Below are 11,747 nucleotides of genomic sequence, written 5' to 3'. Positions count from 1 at the left end.
ATGCCACAATTTTGACTCTACATACATCATTCTTTGGTGGAAATAGATAATCTTGTGCCGGTCACAGACCTGTAACTATGCAAACCAAAAACACTTACACATTTGGCCATAGCTGCTTGAAAGTGAGTAGTCTCACCTACGGCTCCATTGGCCCCCATGTTAAATCAGAGACTAACAAATCTGAAATGGACCAAACCAAAGCGTGTTATACGTGGGTGTACCTCTGCCTAGCGTTTTTGCCTTTTTACAGCTATTTTCCGGTTTTAAATCTTCTGGGCTTCATCAAGCACGTAGCCTCCTTAAGTGAGTAAGTGAAATTCAAGTTTTTGTTTTGGTTATTCAAGTGAGGGCCACCTGTTACAGAAACATCCATGAAAGAGACCACTTTTTTTCAGTACAAGTACTTCAATTTCAGTACTTCAAATTCAGTACCAATACTGAATGCCAATATGAGTACTTAATGATACCATTACAGTTCTAACAATAACTTTGAAACATTTCTAATTTTCATAAGATAATCACTTGCTGACAGTTTAACATTCAACTCAATGTTTTCTCGATGCAAACAGAGCAGAGTTTGCAGTACGAATGTAAATAATTAACCGTTTGCCCGTGCTGTCAGTTTAAAGAAATATTAAAAATAGAAAAACTGCGAGACAAGGAGCAGCTTGTAATTCAAAAGGAGAATTGAATAAAATTCCTATTCTGCTCTTATCCGACTGTTATTCAAAGGCATAATAGTTGAAATTAAGGTTGTACTTTGTAGGTTGATTTGTATTTTAGCTCTCATTGTGTGTCTGCTGTACTGCAGGTTTATCCAGCACATGGCACCCTGATAGCCGGCCAGCTGAAGGCTGCAGGCGCTGATGTCTCCACGTGTGCAACCTCCACTCAGCAGCAGCTCAGAGTCCAAGGTGAGTATCGGTCATGTCTTTGGCATCATGATGAAAAATAACTTCATGCATCACACAAACGTGTAAATACACCCCAAAATACTAACACTGTGGATGAAATCACAGTGAAGAGCTGAGTCTGACAAACTGAGTTTGAACTAGTTGAATTAGTGGAGGAAAATTATCAAAACTTTTCCGGTTCCACATCCAGCCATGCAATTGCTATGTTGTGATTTCACCAGTCACCAGTAGAGAGCAGTAAAGGTAATAGACTACCTATTATTTATATAACTGAGTCGAGATAGAGGGTTTCTGTAGACCAAGAGAATCACAATGGTGGATCTTTCAGGTTTCTAAAAATAATTTTGCATATAAATCCTGTAAATCTACACCATTGCTATATGTGGATATGTGGTTATTTAGATTTTCTGTATTCATTTGATAGTAAAACATTTACTATCAAATGAATACAGAAAATCTAAATAACACAGAGTTAAAATAAAAAAATAAATATGACAGAAAAAACTGTCATATTTGTTCTAGTTTTGGATTGAATTACTGTATGAATCCTACACACATCTTGATCAAGTTGTGTGTAGGATTCAGCTGGCAGATGTCTGTTTCTGTTGGGTGTCGCACACATTGTTTCCTGTTTATGTGACTTCAAACACAAACATGTTTTTTTTCAAGTAGTAGTCAGTTTGTGTCCCACTGGGGTCCTTGCTGATCAGTTTAATGGTCAACGGTTTAGATGGAAGCCACAAAATTGATCTTACATCTCTTATTGAATTCCACGTTGAATAACACATTGTATATGCATTCTGCATATTCTGCAGCGGATGACTGTAGCCTCAGGTGACACATACATGGGGGGGTTGGTGCAAAGATGCAGCTGCTCTGTGAGTCGGAGGTTGCGGTGAAGAGGAAGGTTGCACCTTCGTCATTTCTCAGCACTGAGAAGGATCTGCAGGCTGCTCTCAGACCACATCCTCTCCTCTGCAGGGTTTCAGACTTCGGTTCGTCTCCCTCACCAACAACAGCTTTGACCTCTTTCTGTACACCCACGAGAACATTTACTTCCTGTTGTTGTGTGGTCGACTCACTAACTTACTTACTACTCGTACAAGATGATACTAAAGTTATGTCTTCTTTATTCATGAAGAGAATAAGCTTCTCTCAATTGTGCAAATTAAAAAAAAAACACAACTAGATATGATTCAAATAAACCCTCTTTAGTAAAGTCAAATGAAATGGAATCAAGTCAAATGTCACTGAAACTTCTCACTTTGCTCTTCTGGAAAAACTGATGCGATCTGCTTGTGAAGTTTTTTTCTGAGCTGAGACATTTCAACATTTATACGTAGGTGAAGAAAATAGCTTTCTCAGAAACAACGAGCCACTAAAATTACCTCACAGCGTCTGTGGAAAGAGATGTTCACATGAGATATCTAGTTCTTTCTCATTTAAATCAGCCGTTATTATATGAGCAGCGTCTGATATGCAGGTGAACCCGTACCCGTTTAAATATCAATAAAGTTTTACTATCTGGAGACATTCTGGAGTAGAGACGTGAAAGCACACGATTGATTGAGTTCCTCTGAAATCTGTTTTTATTTTGAATTGAGTAAAAAGCAAGCAAACAAGTGACGCCAAAGAATTAACATGTTTCAACAAGAAAACACAAAGAGCAGCAGAATGCTTTTTATTTACAGACGCCAACACTATCCATCTCCTCCATTTGAGTGATTATTTCTGGCCTCGGCTGCTCTCAGTTGTTCTGCTTTCCAGCTGAACTCTGCAACAGACAGAAAAGGGACATCTTTTTAATGTGAAACACAGAATAAGTACGTGAAGAGACGTAGAAGTGGTAACGAACCTGAAGCTTCCACACCAAGAACGCTACAAAGACACCGTAGATGCTGCTCTTGGCGATGAAAATGCCGTAGGTGAGTTTGGCACTCTGTATGGTTCTCAAATATTTCTCTGCAGAGAAAGTTCAACACATTCACATAAGTGACACAAAGAGGAAACATCCTGAGCACTCTGGTTTCAGCTCATTAAGTATATTTACCTCTTGTCATGACTTTCCCTGACGTTGCTAGAAGAATAAGAAAATGGAGCAGATGAGGATCAAAAAGAACACATTTAGGTCTTTTTCATTTGAATGAAACCTACCTTGTTCTCCTTGAATTGATTTAGAATAATATTCAGTATGCGTCCCGTTGAAGAAGCTGACGGTGCAGGTGAATATGTTGTCGGGTGTGGACCAGTCTTTGGCATCGACCCTCAGCCTGCTGGTGATCTTGTAATACTTTGTGCCGTTCTTCCGCAGGGCAGCGTTGTCCGTTGCCACACCGTCGGTGACATTGTTCCCGTGGATGTCCCAGAATACATGGACATGGTCTGGGTAGAACCCAGTGGCCACACAAACGATGGTCTTCTTCCTCGCATTTCTGTCTTCCTGGCACTCCTTTGGTGAAGGTGGAAGCACTGTCACTGTTGGTGGGGTGATCGGAACTCCTGCTTCTGCAAGGACAAACAAACACACGTGAATGAAAGCTGCCTGGAGATCTACAGCTTCACACTGAGCATCAACACCAAACACAACACCATCATGAAGTTATCACGGGGATCCAACCAAGAACAAGCCCCAAAATCAGCAGCATGATTGTTGGAGCACAAGCTATTTTATTTAACAGCATCACTTTATCACATGGATCCCACTCACAGACTCATGACTGACATTTAAATAGACATTTCATTCCCGTTTAGATGGGACAAAAACAACCATCTGTTTTTAAAAACTTTTATATTCTATGAAATACATTTTTACAGCTTGAAAACAATGCATTAAATCTGGTACTTTGACTAAAACCAGCCTTTTTTCTCCATTATCACAAATTGGACATTTTCATTTACAGTTTTTGACCATTTTAAGCAAACAAGACACTCAACTTAACTCAACAATGCTCCGATTGATTGATATTTTTGTTGTTTTCTTACCCAACACAGTCAGTCTGGTGCCGCTGCCAAAGTAAGCAGGCTCGTAGTTCACACTGAAACCAGGCTTCATAAAAACTGCTCAAGCTTTCTGCACTTTTTTTCAGGAAGCAAAACCTTCGATACACTCTCACCAAATTAGTTTAACTAAGCTTCTCATTTAAGGTCAATTAAAGCAAGTTGGTTGTTATGTTTGCCGTTCCATCCTCTAGAACATGAGTTTGTGAGTTTTTGTGATTCTTACCTAGAACGGTGAGTTTAGTTCCAGCTCCAAAGTAAACCTCCTGTGAACTCACAGTGGTTCACAGAGCTGATAAGAACTGAGAGGAGTCATCTGGCCGTAGAGCTGCAGCTTTTACCACCATAACCTCTATTTTTTTGTACTTTTTAAAGTAGAGAATACTCTAAAATGTGTGTTTAATACTGTAGATTTCTTTCCTCCTCCTACTCAGCAAGTATATAGATGTTTTCTTACCTAGAACGGTGAGTTTAGTTCCAGCTCCAAAGAAAGCCTCGTTGTATGAGCACAGAGACGTTCAACTGCTACTAAAACACTTCCTCCTCTCTCTATTCTATCTGAGACCATTTAAACAGCTGCTCATGCTCATGATGTTTATTTCATTTAATCTAGTCTTTACAACGGTGGTGTTCTGGAGTCAGTTGATCCTTTGAGAGTCTTTAAAAAGTGTTAAAAGCATCTCAACAAAATCATACATGATGATTTCCTAAAACTATTAGCTACTATAAGACTATTATAACAGCCCATGATGCTGCTCTTACTTTAGTTCTGTACTAAATGTAACTTCACAAAAGTTACTGACACTGGATGTGACTGCAGCCACAGCAACAATTTGTAGATTTGTTTTGATTTCTTACCTAAAACCGTTAACTTTGTTCCTCCGCCGAAGAAAGCTTCATTACTACCAGAGTCACAGTGAACTCCATCGGTGCTCAAAACCACCGAGATGCTGCTTTTACTCTGACACTTAGAACAAAAAGCTCTAAGCAGAACCTGAACTAGACTTAAACGCTGTACATTTGTCAAAGAAACACTGATTTGGATGATTTTCTTACCTAAAACCGTTAACTTTGTTCCTCCACCAAAGAAAGCCTCTCCAGTACCACCAGAGTCACAGTGAGCTTTGTCAGTGATTAAAACAGCCCACCATGATGATTTACACTACACTACATGTGTTTTTACATGATCTATGCAATACAACGGTTTCTCTCAGTGACCAACCTTTTTATATGTTCTACTTCTCTAACAGGAGAATTCATGTTGACGTCTTACTTACCAAGAACAGTGAGTTTTGTTCCCTGGCCGAAATAAGCTTCGAACTGACACAGTGTTCAAGCTTGAGGACAAAATGCTCTGAGCAGAAAGCTGTTTAAGAATGACTCGAATTACAATGATTTTATCTGAATTCTTGCCATAGATTTATCATGACTGTACATGAAATGTATATTTCTTACCTAAAACGGTTAACTTTGTTCCTCCGCCAAAGAAAGCTTCACGACCATCAGAGTCACAGTGAACTTTGTCAGTGATCAAAACTTTGCTTTTACTTTACTTCCTTACTTTTTAGTTTTATAGCAAACACAACTTTTCTTTGAAGCCAAAGACAACAGCCTGTTTTTTTTGCAATAATATTTTCCCTTCCAATAACCAGCCTGTATATTAACGTACTAAGAACACAAAAAGGCTTAAAACTGACGCAGCGTTTAAGCTTAAGAACCTAAACTAGACTTAAATGCTGCACATTTAAATAATAACACACTAATTACAACCATGTCTTACCTAAAACCGTTAACTTTGTTCCTCCACCGAAGAAAGCTTCATTACCAGAGTCACAGTGAACTTGATCGGTGCTCAAAACAGACGAGATGCTGCTTTTACTTTGCTCCTTTAGTTACTTTTAAGTGTTGTGTATTATTGTCACTTTTCTTTTAGTTCAAACAACAACATTACTACACTGCAGTCCGGTTGTTGAGGGTTTTTGTGTGACATTAAACTTGTAAAATCCAAACTGCTTGTTCACATTTGACTTCTCTTACAGGTGAATTAATCAGAAGAACATTTGAGATCTTACTTACCGAGAACAGTCAGTTTAGTTCCCTGGCCGAAATAGGCTTCGGAATTGGCACAGAGCTTAAGCTTGATAACAAAAAGCACGGAGGTGAACTTAAACTATAAAGCACATTAAGTTTCCTTCTGCATCAATCTAATAACGGAGCTTATGTTCAAGTTGACTTACCCAAAACAGTCAGTTTGGTTCCTTCTCCAAAGTAAGCCTCGTTTGTGTTGTCACAGTGCAGAAATACTGAGCATGAAACTCTCAAAATCCCAGAATGATCACTTCTGTTTGTACCGAGACTCTAAATCAATGTGACATTCATCAAAACACAGTGATAACTGAGATATTTACCTAAAACCGTCAGTTTGGTTCCTTGGCCAAAGTAAGCAGGATCAGTGTTGGTCACAGTGTTTTCACTTCAGCTCAATATTACCACAGTTTTGTCCTTCACTTTCATCCCAACATTTCCAATACTGTACGTTAGCTGCATTGAAGCGAAGCAGTGAGAGACGCTACTTACCCAAAACAGTGAGTTTGGTTCCTTTCCCAAAGAAGGCTTCAGATCCAGTGTCACACTGAATGTCTCCTCTACCAAAAAGGCTCAAAACTTTCCATGAGCAGCATGTTGAGAGCCAGTGTAATAATCCGGAGGATGAAGAAGGTTTAAACGTGCGGGATGAGCTTCATGATGGGCCAAATGTGTTGTTTTTGTCAAGATGAATAAAAGCAGCATCCCAGTGCTCCACATCTGATTTAAAACTTTCTGGTTTTCAGCCATTTATTTACTATTTATGTTGCCTTTCTAGTGCCAGTTTGGCCCGACATCTTGCACCTTCAGATTTGTATTTTTCTGCTCTCCCAAGTGTCTCAGGTAGCCTGTAGCCGTCTACACAATGGGTGTTAATGGGAGGAGGTTTTTGTACAGCGGCTCTATAGGAATGTATCACCGTGCCCCCCCTGTCCCCACGATGAAAAAGCATCACACAAAAACCTGAAGTCTCTCTCGTTGTCTCCTCTCTCCCTCCCCCACCCAGCTTCTCCATATCTCAGCCTCCATCTCCGCCTGCCTGAGAGAGCAGCTGTGCAGGTCGGCTGACTGGCGGCTGAACGCGCTCCAACCTGACTGCTGCTATTTCTGTGACAGCTAAGAAAAGAAGCAAGAACGGTGGGAAGGAAACGGGAAACTGGTCTTTGTTCGTAGCTGCTGAGAGGCAGTGACATCACTGCTGGTCACACCTCTTCATCCGCTCAGGTATCAGTGAACTGAGGAGACACACTTACTGACAGATGTGACTGATGCTGACGGTGATCCTTATATTGTTCTTCAAGATAAGTCTTTAAAAAGGTCAAGGTGTAAAATGCCACTTGCAAATGATTCCAACATAAAAAAGTAAAAGTCCTGCATTCAAAATGTTCACAAGGCTCCAAAAGTAAATGTACTCGGTATCTTATGTCAGTATCTAATGTTTTATTTTTATATATTTATATTTATTTTATATTATTGGATAATACTTATTTGATGCATCAATATGAAAGCATCACTTTAGTGTTGCAACTGGTAAAAGTGGGGCGAAACGTAACTGCTTGATGAGCTCAATCTATAATAATACATCATTTATTTGTTGATTTTATTTTGTATTTATTATGTGAATCTGCAATCACGTGTTACATTCTACCACTACACATAAATGCTATGATATTCAATTAATATTTTATGTTTACATATCTGTTCCTATAAAATCAACAAGTCCTCCAACTCATACGACCACAGTTGTCGTTGGGGGGGTAGCGCGGGGGGGTGGGGTGGGGGTAGGGGGGGGGAGGGGGTGGGGAGGGGGTGGGGGGAAGATGTCGTGGAATCGGGGTAGGTTTAGGTCGACGTGTGGGGGGGGGGGGGGGCGATCGTCTGAGACACCGGAGTGTCGATATTTACTTGACCGCTAGAGGGCGCGCTATTTTGAAACGTAACATATGGTCGTAATTCGGTGCTTGACACACGACCTATGTGGTCGTTTTCTCGAGGAGGACAGTCTGTATAAAATAAATATATTGAACTTAAAAAGTATTAAAATACAAAAATATTTTTGTTGAGGTGTTACACTGTACGTTTTTTTGTATTTAAAATGTATTAAAAATTAGTATTTAACCAAAATATCTTCAAAATACTTGTATCCAAAATACAGCATTTTGATGTTGTTTCATATCTACTTATTTAAGTAGATATTGAAGTATTATAAGCATTTTTACAATGTTATGTCACAGTTGTAACTTATATGTTAAATTGCAGCTTATTCGGCCTATTTCCTCACTATTATTCCTCAAATTACTTGATTTGGCTTCCCTTTGACATATCTTGACTGGAGTTAAATTATTTCATTATTTAATTGTAATCCCACATGGCCCCTGTAGAGGTCAGTGTACGGTAACTTCTTTAACTTAGTATCCTTTCATCTTGTCAGGCTGCACGCAGAATTACAGTGAAATAAAATAACAAACTAAAACCCTGAAACAAAGGTGAGAGAAAGTGTGTCGGACAATAATGCTGCATGAATGTGACGAGTAATCTTTACCACGCTGACACCTGCTCTCATATCTGCATCAATCAGGGTTGTTGTGGTGATGCAGGAACATCATGACTTACCGAGAAGAGTTCTCAAACCTTCATTAGAAAGTTGTCTTTTATATTATGTATTATGTAACATGTCACTGGTTCCATATCTGCAGTGTGAGCAAGATGACAGTGAATATTTGAACATGTGCAGACTGAGCAGTGGCAGAGGGAGGCTGGTGAACGAGGAATCTGTAAAACAAGAAAGAAGGCGACAAATGAATCAATGCTATCAAAATATGTGTATTTCTGCAGGATATACATAAACATTAGCAGATGTTCAGCTACTTCATCACATCATTTAAGGTCCCAATCGATTAGCAAAGTGATTCATGCCCCAATAAACAGCATCATATTTCCCGCCTTTTCAAATAAGCCCCTGAGCTGCAGCTGTTATAAGTGGAGGCAGGTTTTTAGTGAAGCATCGGTATTAAACCACATCACTGTGTGCTTGCAGCGCAGAAATACACAGCAGAGTCTGATGACTCTACGGGGTGAATGATCAGAGACCCTCTCAGTGTGTCTTCTCTTTTTATCTGGAGCCTGGAGTCGTTGAATTGTTCCTCGTACTTCGGGTCGCCCTGGAGGACGTTGTACCCGATGAGGATCATAGACCGGCCATTCTCTCTGTGTTGGTACCACAGCATCCTATTTAGGTTGCTGTCATCATGGCTGCAGTTAATCCTGAGCTCCTCTGTCCCTTCCTTCACAACTTGAGGAGAGGACTGTACAAAGTTAACGCTCGCCACTTTTCCTGCAAGAAGAAAGCCAATTCATGTCGTTGGAGCTGTAAAGGTTCCATTCAAGAAATGTGATTTTTAGGAATTGATCTTGAAATAACATCGACACGCATGATTAAAAAAAATTATAATAAAAAAATGTTACAATAAGACCCAAACAGTAAAATGAGCAGGCAATATATAATATATTGAACTTACTTGCAGAAACAAGCAGTAAAAATACAATTGTATATAAAGCTGGAGTCATCCTTAAATGAATCAACCAACAGTGTTGAATATTTCTCTATGGCATATTGGCCTACTGGAATCTGGTATGAGAGGAGGAGCATTCACTCCGGTCTGACAAATGCATAGATCAAATGAGAGATGACTATCTTCTCCAATCTCCACACACCACACCTCCTCTTCCTCTGCTCGCAGCAGATCTTGTAAAAAAACAAAACAAATTCACAAATGAATGGATGATGGATTGGATTTGATTGGTGTAGTGGATTTAAGGCTTAAATTAATCTCAACATAAATGGCTGACTGCAAACTGTTGCAAGAGTGATTATGTAAACAGTTTAAATGAATGTATTACTAATTTGTAATTGTATTATTTAATTTCTTTAAGAAAGAAAGAAAGATGTAGGCCTTGTGTACACTACCTCCAGCATGTTTCTCTTCATAGACATTGCAATTAATGCTGCCTTCACGTATAGTCGGAAGATGCTACGTCCCACTTGTGATGTCGGAATTAGGAGAATGTTTCTACATCTCGTATTTACCATAATTCCGATGCTACCCGAAGGCAGCATTGCTTGTATGAAACGCGCTATACAAATAAAGTTTGATTGATAAATTGGGCGGGCTTTTTAAACTGACAGCGATCCGCGCGCTCCCATTTAACCGTTTGAAAACTGACGCGCAAGCAAACTTTGTGACACATAAATGACTAATTAAAACGCGTATTTACACCTGCCCAAAATAATTGCTGCTGCTTGATTCACGGCCATGGTGAGGATTTACGTTTTTTGCCGTGCTACAACCTGCGAATGGAGTCTATTTTTTGACAGAGTAATTAGTCAAATCGAAAAAGACTTTCCTCTAACTGTCTTGCTTCTTGGCTACTTGGGAATCCTTCAGAAACGTTTACTATCCTCGGAGTCACAACTCAACTTCAACGAGGTAAGAATTTGCTGCTAATATGTAGATTGTGAGTCAATGTTTTGGCTTGAAGTTTGGCTAAGCTAGCTACGTTTGGCTAAGTTGGCTAAGTGTGGCTAGGCTAGCTACGTGTGGCTAAGCTAGCAACGTTTCGAAGCTAACGGTTATGACATTCGGATGGGAAAGGCTTATGAAGCTGTCATCGGGGAAGCCTACGGAAGAGCTTGCTGGCTAGCTGCGTTTGCTCACCTATCTTGTGTTTGATATCTTGGTGCTGTTTTTGCTCACAGAGATGAAATGTAGATGACATTAGGAGTCTGTTAAGTTTGTTTTATGGTGAGTCATCGGCTAAAGGCTAACGGTTAAACCTCACGTCAACAGGTCTTCTTTTATCATCTACAGATGGTATTGGGGTTGGATTTTATTTGTTTCTGTGAGTGGCTGAGCATTTCTTTAGGTTGTTTGGGACTTTTAGGATTTTACCTGAATCTGACAGGGCCCCCCCACAATTCAGGGAATTTCTGGAATATCAGAGACTTTAAAAAAAGTATTTTACAGACAGGGAAAGTTTGTTGGGCCAAGTGATGGGATATCAGGGGATTTTGTGGTTGATGATGGATGGATGGATGGATGGAATACTCATGGTTGAGTCTTTTCCGTGTCAAATTGGTATTTGTTTCCCCCTAGGTTGCTGGTGCTGCTTTGCCTCTTTATTCAGAAAATAGATCTGTTCACTGTTTAATTTTCATATTTACAAAAGAATCAGTTCCTCTTTTTGACGACTTTTTCTTTTTATGTCAGCACTTGATTTTTTATAAATCATGAAACTGATTTTTGTGTGATTAAATGAATGGCCTGCATATTTTGTCTGTATGCAGCCATCGCTTATATCCCATTTCATTGTATTCTTTAAATGTTACATGTCAGTAAAATGACTTGAACACTTTCAGGATTCTTTGGCAAAGGGAAGAACCACATTATTTTCAATTGATTTAAAATCAGTTTGTTGTTAATATCAGAACAGTAATTGAACTGTAATTTAGCCTTCCTCTCAGGATCTTGAGCATGACAACATGAAAAAGGAAAACAGGGTTTTCAGTGAGGCGGTGACATTAACCCACATCACTGTGTGCTTGCGGCGCAGAAATACACAGCAGAGTCTGATGACTCTACGGGGTGAATGATCAGAGACCCTCTCAGTGTGTCTTCTCTTTTTATCTGGAGCCTGGAGTCGTTGAATTGTTTCTCGTACTTCGGGTCGCCCTGGTGGACGTTGTACCCGATG

At 39.6% G+C, this 11,747-nt stretch overlaps 1 gene segment (V, D, J or C); it reads right to left on the bottom strand.

Moving 5' to 3' along the window:
* Window positions 1-2,480: 2,480 nt before the first annotated feature.
* Window positions 2,481-4,131, bottom strand: LOC311015450 (T cell receptor beta constant 2-like). The segment is given in 4 exons: window positions 3,897-4,131; window positions 3,069-3,419; window positions 2,965-2,991; window positions 2,481-2,876 (listed from the first exon to the last, which is right to left on the bottom strand).
* Between the last annotated feature and the right edge of the window lie 7,616 nt (window positions 4,132-11,747).

Source organism: Eutrigla gurnardus (genome assembly GCF_963514095.1).
Source record: "Eutrigla gurnardus genome assembly, chromosome: 7".
NCBI lineage: Eukaryota > Metazoa > Chordata > Actinopteri > Perciformes > Triglidae > Eutrigla > Eutrigla gurnardus.
The sequence above is the reverse complement of the archived record's forward strand: the minus strand, read 5'-3'. Positions and strand labels throughout refer to the sequence as shown.